This window comes from Augochlora pura, chromosome 1 (assembly GCF_028453695.1).
Source record: "Augochlora pura isolate Apur16 chromosome 1, APUR_v2.2.1, whole genome shotgun sequence".
Lineage (NCBI taxonomy): Eukaryota > Metazoa > Arthropoda > Insecta > Hymenoptera > Halictidae > Augochlora > Augochlora pura.
In genome coordinates, this window is record NC_135772.1 from 4,417,552 (window position 1) to 4,430,450 (window position 12,899).

The 12,899-nt window shown below is 41.8% G+C and overlaps 1 protein-coding gene across 2 annotated transcripts in view; it reads right to left on the bottom strand.

The window, feature by feature from the left end:
* LOC144468095 (pikachurin) overlaps positions 1-12,899 on the bottom strand; it is a 230,041-nt gene that overhangs the window by 37,433 nt on the left and 179,709 nt on the right. The gene's annotated exons all lie outside the window — the stretch shown is intronic.

Below are 12,899 nucleotides of genomic sequence, written 5' to 3' on the forward strand. Positions count from 1 at the left end.
AAAATAATGTGGCGTTGTGTAGTGGAGGTGAGAGTGAAGTGTGCTGAAAAATAGGAAGAAGAGTGATTATATTGTACATAATATTGTAAAAGTATAAATCGTAAAAATTGCCTATCAGAGAAATAAATTCTACTTCTAAAGCTGAATTTTATTTAGGACATAATCGAGTAGAAATAAATCCTGCTCAACGCAGCTATAAAAGGACTCGTAATGCAAACTGTTAAGGAAGACATTGCTCGACGATTGACATAAAACAGTGTACGAAGAAACAATCAGCTGTGCAACCACAAATTTCCGGAGATAATGAAATAACGTAGCGCCGTCTATTCGACACGAAAACAGAGAGCAAGATTTCTGGGCGACGAGGTTCAGGAAATTTGAGGGAATTCTTGACACCTGTGCGCGGGCGTAAATTCTAGTCGGTTTCAAAGTGACTGCGCGACCATTCTGCAGTTCGCCGTAGTCAGAATTCGGTAAGAATTTCGTTATTCCGCGGACGAGGTATGCAAATGTCACAAGAGAGGCGTTCAAATTCGCCGGCGAAATATAAGGCAGAAGGAAACGCTGCTACCGGAATACAAGGGCGGCCCGTTATTGCGGGGGCGGTTCGCGTGGATGCCGATTATGACGATTCTAATAACATTGCCGTTTCCAAGCCGGTGGCGGGGGCTCGCGGCGCAGCGCGGTGCAGCCAGAGATATCTCGTATCAGCTCGCGACATCCGGCTCGGAATCGACGCCGGCTAGAATGCAGTCGGAGATGCAAGCAATTTACGCGAATTATGCACCGGTGGGTGGCCCATATTTGCTTGGCGAGCATCTAGCTGCGTCGAGACGCGAGACTGCTCGCGTCCTCGCGATCCGCGTATCAAGCACGCCCACGCCGAGAGCACGTGCGAGCGAATCCCGTCCACGACGAGACCCTGTTTTACAGCTAATGCACTTACGAAAGTCTCGAAACTTTCTCCGCTCGGCGCGCATCGACCGGCAGCCGCCCTTCCTCTTACTCATCGCCGCGACGCCCTTCGCGAGCAAATCCCGCGTCGCACGGAGGGCCTAAGAACTTCCGGTCAGTCTTATCGACAGCAACGATCGCTACGGAAAAATGTCCGGTCAAAGGTGTTCGTTGATTTAAAACTTTTCCGATTTTTATTCCATAAAATTGCAAGTTTTTAAGAAAAATTAGCAGACAAGCCGCGACAAGATATTATAGCAAATATGAAATATCTTCTTTATTAATATTCTCCGAATTTAAATTTTTATTTTCGCCAGGCTTTCTCGAAAGAGTTCGCAAGATTTTCGTAAATTCGAGGTTTCTCCAATTTCGCATAATGGCGCTCAAGAAATTGGAATTCCCGCAGCGGATCTCTGCAATTTTTTTCTGCAACCCTTACCAGGATTGCATTTTCAGACTTTCCACGAAAGTTCGATATAAAATATGCCAGACGATGTTCGATTTCCTCAGCGGAATTCTGTCGCGATTAATTCTTCCGTTTCATTAATTGCATTCGATCGTTCCGCTTTTATTATTAGCCTCGGCAAGCAACATTAAATCCCGACCGTGGAATATTTTGTTCCATAAATCGCCGGACACGGGAACGCAATTATAATAACCGGACCGCGGGATTTTATGCATTTAGGAGAAAAACGAACGGCTACGATTTTAAACAGCGGACAAATGCAAATAATCGAGGAGAGCGCCGGTGCTCTGTATCCAATCTCCTGAAATTAGAATGAATTCAATTTTCTGCCTGATAGATATATCGCTTGCCATCGAATAATAAATAAGATTCGCGAGATTTTATTTCGAGCCATTCCTAACTCTGCGATATTATTTATGCTGAAAAATATAAGTCTTCAATGTAATTAATTAAAATATAATAAAATGCAATAAATGGTTCGTTCTACTTTTAATAGTTCAGTCAGTGATGTCTATAGTACAATTAAGTTCCAACAATAGTAACGTCGCGCAAAAGTGTTTTATCTTCCCTCGCTTTCGGAGCAGCGCAATAAAGATCAGGAGAAGAGATTGTTCCCGACGTAATGATAACCTGTAACCGACTTTCGAGTTTTAATTTCATTTGAACGTCGCTCCCGACTGCCTCCGCGAAGGAGCTCGTATCTAGACCGAACTTCCCGTTAACGATTTTAGAAGCGAACGGGTGCCGTGTTTTTCTTAAAAAGTACAACCGTTGTTCCAAAGGAGGATAGCGATCGTCTTAATGGTACTCGATTAACCTGAATCCGGGATGGACAAGCCTAATTGCATTCGACCGTCATTAAACTATCTTCGAACGTGTTCTGTCCTCTTGTGATAGAAGTCTCTTTACGCTATGGTCGATGTTTCAACTGATTTTTACTATAGACCTGAAAGATCTTGAAAAATATTCTTTTTAATTTTTAAAATAATTGAATACAAATAAGAAAATTTGGAGCGCGATGTGGGTTAAATATTGAACTAATTACGCTCGAAATAAATAAAAAGCGCAGCGATTTTTCGCCTCCCGCAGTAGTTGGCTTCACTATCTGTCTATTAAATCCTATAAGGCTCGCAATAAAATTGTTTTCGCGATTTCCGTGGCACAGAATTAAAGCGAGCTGCGCGCAGAAAACCGTGCCGGTATTAAAACGGCATTACCCAAAGACCGGTCACTGGAAAAAAAAGCGGGAATATCCGTCGAATCGGCGGGACGTTTCGCTTCGAAATCCCGGGGCCATCTCGATAACAAGCTTTCCCCATTAAAACCGGCCGGGGGACCGTACACCGGAAACGTGACTTCCAGCGAGCGAACCTTCTGAGAGGCCGGCCCTGTAATTGTATAAAGCTTAAACGAGCGATGCCGTCGCGTCCAGGAAACTTCCGAGTTTCGCCGTTCGCAAAACCTTTTGATCCGTTGACGGGGGGATCGAGACCGTTGCCGAAAACTCGGATACGTCGCCGGAGAGTGACCCATTCGTGTGCAACGAAAGTGAAACGACGGCTGGCCGATTAAGGTTATGGGACGGAGACGTTTTCTGAAGGGGCGCGAATGGGATCCGACCCGGTCAAAAGATTGGCGCCAACAGAAATTCAAATTTAGCCGGGTTTGGTCCCTCTCTCTCTCTTTGATGTTACCGAGAGTTCCGGCTATTCGAGTGCGCGAAAGCTCATTTCCGGAACACGCGATCGAGGCTTCCCGGCGACCGAGTTTACCGGATGAGTGTAATAAAATAATCAGGGATCTTTGTTCCAAGAGCCGCGTGGAAATCGATTCTTATCGGATCGCTTCGCACTCGGATCGGATCAGAGTATACAGGGTGAGTCTCGCAATATTACATCACTCGATATATTCGATATAAAAGTTATAAAGACTCTAGGATGCTCGTAGAACAAACAATTCGTAAATTAATCGACGTACTACAGAATATTTCATGCAAAAGTTGCATGGTTCATAGTATCGAAATTTGATACAATTTTGCTCTGTTATTAACCCCTTGCACTATAATAACGAGTCAGACTTATGACCAATATGTCGTACTTTAATAAATATAACTATCAGTCGTTTCTATTAAAATAAAATTCGAATCTTCTTCTCGAAGGAAATTATTAAGGACGAAAAAATACTGATCGATGCAGATCTGATAAAGATGACAGTACAGGGGGTTAAAATATGAAGATAACCTACAATTTTCTATGCGAAATTATCCCGATTAAATTCTACATAATAAAAGCAGTCAAGAATGATACTTTCATCCCTTTAATAGCAAGGGGATGAAACATCAAGTGGCATATATTAATAGGGTGAAACAAGGGTTGCTATTGCATCTAACGAACCAGAAAGTTGATTCGAATAAAATTGTTGGAAAGAGAGGAATACCGAAGGCGATCGCAGCGTTTGAAGTTCGTATCTTCACAATGATCCACTTTGCGGGGCACGGAGAAGCGATTAAACAATGAAAGAATAAAGGAGCGGCTGTTATAAATTAATGGGAGAGGAGGGATGCTTCGCAGTGGATTTCGAATAAAATTGTAGCCGACGCGATTTCTATCCTCGAACTTGGACATTGGAAGAAAAGTAAGGAGACGATTATCTACGACCGAAGGGGAAGATACGGTTTCGAAGTTCGCGGAGCTGTAATGGCACATTACGAGCGAAAAAGGTATTTAACTTTTTTCCCTGGACGAACTTTCGGAAAATTGCCTAATAAAGAATTCCAATTTTTCGCGGCCCCGTAGTCTAACCCTTCTGCGACCGTACCTCGCCGACAATTTATGCTGGCAATATATTATTGCGTGCAGCGTTCGCTAAATTGTGTATCTCATTTTCTCCGTTGCAGAAATCATTATTTTGAGCTGGCTATATAGCAATATAATTACCAAATTATTACTTAGATTGAATAATAATTTATTAAGCCAGCCAACGTTATTTTTATTTCGTATTTATAATACTTTAACTTCACGTTATTTAGTTCGTATAATTTACGGACGGTGTACGCAGCAAAAGGATTCAACGTGGACCTTAATAACGCAGTTTCTAATGAATTTATTTGACACGGCGGTGTATGGTTTTGGGATCCGGTTTTTTCAAATTACGCACGGGATTTACACGGGGTTTAGACGGGGATTTAAATTATCACGATTGTACACGTCGCGAGGCGTTTCGCGCGAAGTGGCAAGACGTGAGAAGAATAACGTCGCGAGCAAGGTAAGTCCGGCAACTTTGAATAATACCCGTAATACTTTCAAACTGCGAAACAATGGAGATTATCTATCGAAATAACAAGTTATAAGTTTATTATAATATAATCAATTTTGTCCAGGCTTTTAAGAAATGTTCGCTTGAATTCTTTGATTTATAGAAGGCCCATAATAATGTACGTAACTTGGGTTCATAATAACCTCGGTTCGTAATAATTTTAATTAATTAATGCATAAACGATCAGCGTCTTTTAAGGATTGTTTCTCACCCAGTTCGACGCGGTTTCGACGCTTAGCAATTAAAACCGCGAACCCGTCGATCTCTTCGCGACACTGTAATTATTTCCCGCGAAGCTCCGCGGAATTATCATCGACTCTAATGATCGCGAATGTAGGTCGGATCGCAGAGAACGCGCGGAAAAAATGTTCGCGGGCAACATTGAGACGGGGGATGAAATTGTTTCAATACAAATTTCGCGGCAGCGGATATCGAGACGCTCTGTAATAAATAAATATGTAAATTAAATATTCAAGTTTCTAACTAAAATGGTACTTTTTCAATATTTTCAAAAATTAAAGTACCGTGTTAACAATAAGCCTTCTTATACATTTATAACGATTAAAAATGATTAAATAACATGTCATCGTAATACTCTAAAAAATTAACTTTAAAAATAAGAATAGCAATTTTATGTTTTTAAAATCTGATCAAGGCTACGATTATGGCAACTCCACCCTACAATAAATTCTCTAATATAAAACGTGTCATACAAGCGTAACTATCTTCAATTTCCGTCAATCAACGCCCAAACTTTTCGTATCCCGCAAAAAAACCGTGTTCCACCAGATAAATCAGCCGAAACCGAACCAACTACCGGTTCACACCGGCACAACGAACTTTCCTCGCGGAAACGAAATCCCCGCAATTCGCCAAACAAGTGTGCTCAAAAAACAAGCAAACCGTAGAGAGAATTTCCAGTCATCGATCAAGCAACCCCGTAGGACAGCAACAAATATCCAATTCGAACTTTCAAACTGGCTGCTGCACGGCTATCCTTTCGGTATCCCGGAAAAAATCTGTCGAACCAAGCAATGATCGCGAACCCGGTACACGTACGTCCAAGGGAAGAAGAACGACCTCATCATCCCCGAAAGGGTTGCGGCGGAATTTATTTCTACCTGCGTTAAATGGTTCCTGTCATTTTTCGCGCGAGCCTGGCAACTTCGAGGGAGCGGTGAAGGAACTCGGTGACGAGTTGTTGCAATTTTCGAACCATTAGAAATATTGCAATAAAGTATCGACTAAAAGTATTTAAATATAATATTGGAGACTGTCTTTTATTTTCTGAATATGTGTTTTATGTATTTAATACGAATTAAGGTTGCATATTATATTATATCATACTATATCTTAATATACTGTATTATACAATTTATTCTGATATTTGAATAAAAGGCGAATCAAATTTGACTTCGACTTCGCGTTTTAGATACGTAAAGGGGTTAATCCAATACCAATACGAGATTTTGTTGCCAAAATGTCGCTGAATTTCTCGATCCGGCCCACTGTGCGCGGACGGGGGGAGGGCGGAAGGAGGGAGAACGAGGGATAATCCGTCGTTTGTAGGCGACTTTATAAGGCGGCACGATACAATCGGATTCCCCGATGCTGCTTTGAGGAGAGGCCGTTGCTCGAGAGAGCCGGCTGACGTTGCGATTACCCGTCAGATGCAGTTAATCTGCTCCCCCTCGTCGAGGGGAGGCTAATTTCCGACGACTTCGAGGGTTTGTACACCGACCGAACCCCCGCAGCCCCCGTCTCTACGCCCGGTTACCACCCTGCCGGGCTCCTCATGCCAAAGGAGGACACCGGGACTCGCTTTTTAATGAATTTTTCTGTAGGGTGAAGTGGCCCGCCCGCGTTCCTCTGTATCTCTCTTCTCAAGTTTCTTCTCTTGTTCCGCCGGATCGGAAAGAATCTCTTTTCTCCCTTTTCTTGTAAATATCGCGGCCATTAGCCATGTTGTATTATTGTTATATTATAAATTTTTGTGGCTGAACAATAAATCGAGTAAACGAATGGTTGTTATTTTATATTGGATCTGGGGTGAATCTTTATTAATTAATATAGTTGACGATAATTTTTTTTCGGTGACGCCGTTTGCGCCAAAATAAAGTGCAATCATTCCCCTTTAATTTAAAAAAAGAGGAACGTGTCTACGATTTTTTTTCTCCAAGCTACAACAATTTAAATTAACCCTTGCACGACGAAATGCAAGACGAAATGAAAAAATTATCGCCAACGATATTAATTAACAAAGATTTACCCCAGATCCAATATAGAATAATTAATAGTATGTGGGAAATAATTTCTAAAAATCGATGGAAAAACGGCTTGTAAAATCAAGATGCCTGCTCGGAGCAGAAAAATAATTAAAGCGAACAGGTGACAGATTAGAGAGGCCACAGGCAATTTTCCGGAAGAACCTCCGTAGGAACCCGAGTAGATTTCGCGAGTATCTCTACGTATAGCTTCGCGTAGTTGTCTCGCCGAAAGAAAACTCGTTTCCGGTAAAAGGATCTTGTTTCTTGCGCGGGGGGTCAGATCGTCACCGTGTCGTTAGGAGTAACCGGGCGACTGGTAAAAAAAATGTTAACCGGCTTTACACAATAAAGCGACGTATAATGCGGAAGTAAGCCGCTCGAGGCACAAAAGCGCCGTTCCTTGAGCATCTAATTTTCCCGACTTTGTAACGGGTCACGGAATAACTGGCACTCTTCGCAGCTGCTTCATATTTTCCTCCTGTTCCATTTTTGTCCTCGACAGACAACAGGAACACCGAAGAATGGAACGGTCCATGGAGTTTTTTCGCGCGACGCCACAGCGGTACTCGCTTTTCGTGGCTGAAATTATTTCAGCTGCTTTTTACGAGATTTAACGCTAAACCTACCGTGGACAAGCGTTGCAGTCGCGATTATGATCGAAACTTAATGAAAAACAAACTCTGGTGGCTGAAATTTTACTTACATTTTTTTTTTTAAATATGGAACTCTTTTTTTCTGATCGATTATGGTTTCTCAAGTGTTTTAAAATACCTTAACAATTATTTAAAGAGTGAAAGGAATATAGTATATTCGTTATCTTAATTTTATATAATATATATATTGCTGAACAGCATTATATTATAGACGAATTTTGGATGGAAATTTGCCAAATTTGACTGACGATAACTCTGTGAAAAATTATCGTAAAAAGACGATCTTCTCCTGAAATTAAAGCTTGAAATCTCCACTTTAAGACCATGTATATAAATTATAATTTTGTCCCACCCCCATCGCTGTAACCCTTTAAATTCGAGACAATGTTCGTCACATTGAAAACTGACCAGTTCGAAAGGTAAGGGTTAGTTTAAATTGTCATAACTTGGAGTAAAAAAATCGCAGACAGGTTTCGCTTTTTTTTAATTAAAGGGGAAGGATTGCACTTCATTTTAGCACAACCGGCGTTACCGAAAAAAATTTTTCAAAGTCTGAGCATTTTTTCAAACTCGGTGATTTTTAGTACGATAAATGTGTCCTCGGATTTAAAGGGTTGCAACGGTGGGAGTACGTCAAAGTTATAATTCATAAATATCAGTTTAAAGTAGAGACTTTAAGCTTTAGTTTCAGATAAAGATCATTATTCTATGATGACTTTACGCGGAGTTATCGTTAATCAAAGTTGTCTATGAATAGGGGTTGGTGCGTTCGACCCTGGGTGATGTTTTATTTGAAGTTAAGGATTAAAATTGCAATATACTATCGTAGATGTTAGCTTTGATCGCATCTAGATGCGGCTCTAACGCGACACGAAACTACCCTAAGCGTTGCATCGGTGACGCGATTCGCGGGAGAACGAGCGCTTTCATCCCCGTTTTTATTCCATCATCGGCTCGGTTCTTTATCAATCTGCAGGCAGATTGCTAAACACGCGCCCCAGTTTACTTATTCATGCCGTTTGTTTCGCGCGTTCCGCCTCGCTCCGTCCGCTCCCTCTCGTTTCTCCCCCCGGTTTATTCTCCGCGTCCTCCCTTGCTCCCGACCGTTTCATCTTCATTTATCCGGCGAATTTGCTCGTTTAAACTGTTAACCGAGTGGCGGGCGACAGCCGAAAATCAAGCGGACAATCGTTCCGTCGAATTAAATCAACGCGGTTAATGAACCGACCGGCGGTGGATTATTAAAAAGCAATGTCGACGCAATATAAAGCAGCCGCGCTCTCCGCCGGTTCCGTTTGATTCCGTGTTTGACTTCCTAGTTTCATGCGAGTTCGACCGCCGCCGCCGCCGCGAAATAATACCGGCAAATATGCGGCACGCCCGTCGAGTTTTTGTTTTCTCAGCAAATTGATCCTCCTTTATTTTAGTATCGCGAGCGTTTCAATCGCGGTTTTGTGATTTTAATGCCGGCCGAAACACCAATTCGATTCGGCAATTAATTCATTTGATATTCCCACGATATTCCCTGAATACAATTTTAATACATTGATTTGAAGAATGATAGGGTAGATAAAAATTGGTCAAGTTCGACTGACGATAACTTTGCGGAAAATTATCGTAAGATGATGATCTTTCTCTCAAATTAAAGCTTGAAATTTCTAGTTTAAGACAATGGTTTTAGAATTTAAGTTCGATGCATTCTAACTGCTGCAATCATTAAACAAAGGCATGCTTGTCGCATTGGAAATTGCCCAATTTGTTCTATTAAGAATTGCTCACTTTGACGAATCGCACAGCTCTATCAACATTTTTTTTATAGATACCGTTTACAGTAGAATAAAGTTTAATCTTTCCCCTTTAATTTAAAAAAAATGAATCGTGTCTACGATTTTTTTGCGTAAAGTTACAGCGGTTTAAAGTAAACCTTGTATTACGTCAAACTTAGCAACCTCCAATATGAGAAACATGGCCTTGCATCCGAAGGGTTGTAGTAGCAAGGGTGCATCCAACTTAAAATCCAAAACCACTATCTTAAAGTAGAAACTTCAAGCTTTAATTTGAAAGTATAGCCATCATTCTATGATCATTTTTCGCGGAGTTATCATCGATCAAAGTTCAGTAAAAGGGTTTCGAACAGTGAACAAGGGTTGCTTCAAATTGTTGCAACTTCGCGAAAAAGAATCGTAGCTAGTTTCCACTATTTTTAACCTAAAGAGGAAGGATCAAGCTTGGTTCTGTGAACGACGGCTCCGGAAACAATTCCACAAAGCCCGTGCATTTCGTCGAACTCGGCAATTCGAGAAGCTGTGAGAATTCTGCGGGACGTGACACCGAGAATCGTGTGAAACACGTCGCCTTTTGTGTTTCGGCTGTCCCGCGGTCGGAATAAGAAAAATAGAAGAGAGAAAGAAGAATCGTCGAGTAGGTCAAAGAAGATAAAAAGGGAAGGATAGAAAGAGAGAGAGATAAAGCGACAGAAAGCGAGGGAAAGAGAGAAAAACAGAGCATGAGAAAAAGTGCAAGAGAGAAAGAGTGCGAGACTGAGTAGAACAAAGAGTGAGAGAAAGAGTGCGAGAGTAGGAGGGAAAAACAGAAAGAGGGAGAGAGAGAGCGAGAACAGAAGGGTCGAGGGTCGGCTCCTCTAATTACGACGCTGTCATTAGGACACCGAGTGCTTAATGGCACTTCGGGATAAAGTGGGCTCGGTTCGCGGACCCATTCGCCGGCTGATTTTAAAGGCAATTAAACTCGCCGCCCACCCCTCGCCCCCGGGGGAAAACAGACGTACCCTGTCTTCGAGCAGCGATCTTCTGAGCCAGCCATCGATTATCGTCCTTCTCCTCGAGGCTTTCTTATCGGTCAAGATATTAGCCGGCTACGAGATAACTCAGCTTTATTTCCCGGTTCTTTACGGACCACTGAGTCGACGTTAATCCGACGTCTATTTTACTTCAGTCTCCTTCGACAATCCCCCCCACCCCCCCTCCGGCGCTCGGACAATTTATGTTCCGTCCTGGACATCGCGACATTTGCGACGACTCGAAAAAGGCACACTTTTTAAAACTTGATTAATTTTTTATATTACAATTTAGTAAGAGACGAATACGATACATATTTATTTCATTTACGTATTAAATAATTTATCGACGTAAAATCTTTTATCCGCCCTGGATGCCAACCAAATTGACCGTGATCAAGCGCGAGAAAAATCGCGTTTCCCCGGCCGAGATTCCCGATTTACCTCGCGCGATTGTTTCGGAGGGGAACTCGCTCGTGACTTGGCGTATTTTTCAAGGGGCACTCGAAAGCACTCTTTTTTTCCTCGAAGAAAGTGGCGCCAATCTTTCTCCCTCACTGGCATAGCGGCGCGGCAACTTATAACGAAACAATTTGCAAGTCTTATGAGAGAGCTCGACCGAGAGAACCTTAGCTGCGAGGAAGCTTGCGGAAGAAAGGGAGAAGAAAGAACGAGTCAGAGAAAAAGACAGACAGGGAACGAGAGAAATGGGGATAGACCTTGGCAGACAAGGAGTTGGAAGACGATGGCAACCTTCGAGGACTTTTAATTCGAGAGCGAAATGTCGGCTAGAAGACGCCATATCGATGTAATAAAACATGTTTAACTCTTAGCATTCGAAGCCATTTTCTAGATCTAAAATCTCATTTTTATGACTAAGTTACTGCTACGACGATCATCCTAATTTCATAGTCCATCAGACAGACATTAACAGTTAGCCAGCAGGCTCAAACGACAGGCCATGATACATTGTCTTTTGGCTCGGAGCTGCTTAATAAATTATCCAGCAGTAATCTTCAATTCATTAAGGAGAACGATTCCATGATAATGAATAAAGTATTCCCAAAGCCGGGCTAGACGAGAGACGGACCATTAATTCCGGAATCTGCACGGCTCGTGCAACAGGAAATTCCGGAATCTACTTGCTCCGGCAGTAATCCTCGGTCATTATTATTACTATTATTATTATTATTAGTAATACTATTATCGTTAAGTAGTCGGCTAATAATTGACCGGAACGCGTTCGCGCCGAAACTTCGAACGTGGAAACGCAACGCGGAGGGGGTCCCGTAATAAGATGAACGCGCATTCCAGCTACCAGCCGGTGTAATTACTAAAGCGTGTAAAACGAATTAAGCAAATTCTGTAATCCATTATGAGACGCCGCGCGATATTATACAGCGACGCTTTAATTAACCGAGCCGACCCGGTACCAGTTAAGTATTGCGAACATTTTAACTGCCCTGCACTTTGTTCACGCCAAAACAATAACCAGCTGTTTAACAGTAATTAACGACAACGCTGTTTTTATTCGCGCGAAAGACTATTCTATTCGCTTTTTAACCAAACTAATTACTTAACTAATATATACTCATAGTTGCTTCAAAATTCCAAAAATATACATTTCACAGAAGTAACTCGAACTGTTCAAACAAAAGTTTGATTTAGTTATACAAATTAAACTGTTCAATTAAATTAAATTCGATGCCATCAGAACCATAATTATAAACGAACCGATGATAATTTAAACAAATTTCAATACAGTCGTTAACGGTATTTATTAACAGCTATAATATAATTATGGTGAAATGTATATCGTGGTTTGCTCGCACTGACCCAGTTTACCGGACATAAATTAGGGTAAAATTAGCTCTCTACGTGTGGCGGGACGAGGAAATCGATAAACAACCCGATGCTATATCGCGACCAGCTGAATTTCCTTAATCGACTGGAACTCGTGGGCGACTTTCACTAGCCGCGCCGCGCATTTTACTGATTACAGTCTGGCCGGGGTGTTGGCTTCCAGGGGCGTGGTTCTCCAACGTTCATGCTTCACTGGAATAGCCATCTGTCTTTGTACAGGATCATTCGAATTTAATCGCTATAAAAGTCCCGAACGTGCGCTAGGAGACGGGCGACGACGTACCGAACACCTTGCGGCAGTAAAATATACTTTACTGCTCGTTTCTAGGTTTCCTGCATCTACGACAGTTTAAATATGCTATTATTTTGGTGTAATTTTTATCGCAACTTCGTTGCAGCTTTTCAGACAAGAAATACATTTTTAACAAGACCTTATTCCTTACTAGAACTACGAAATTGTATTTACTTCTTATTAATTTCTAATTATCAATTACCCTCAATTTACTTGCCACTAGAATGATCGCAATCGCCCCCAAAAAATTGCCTTAGTCAGCCGAAAACTAATCTCGAACGAATGGTAGACA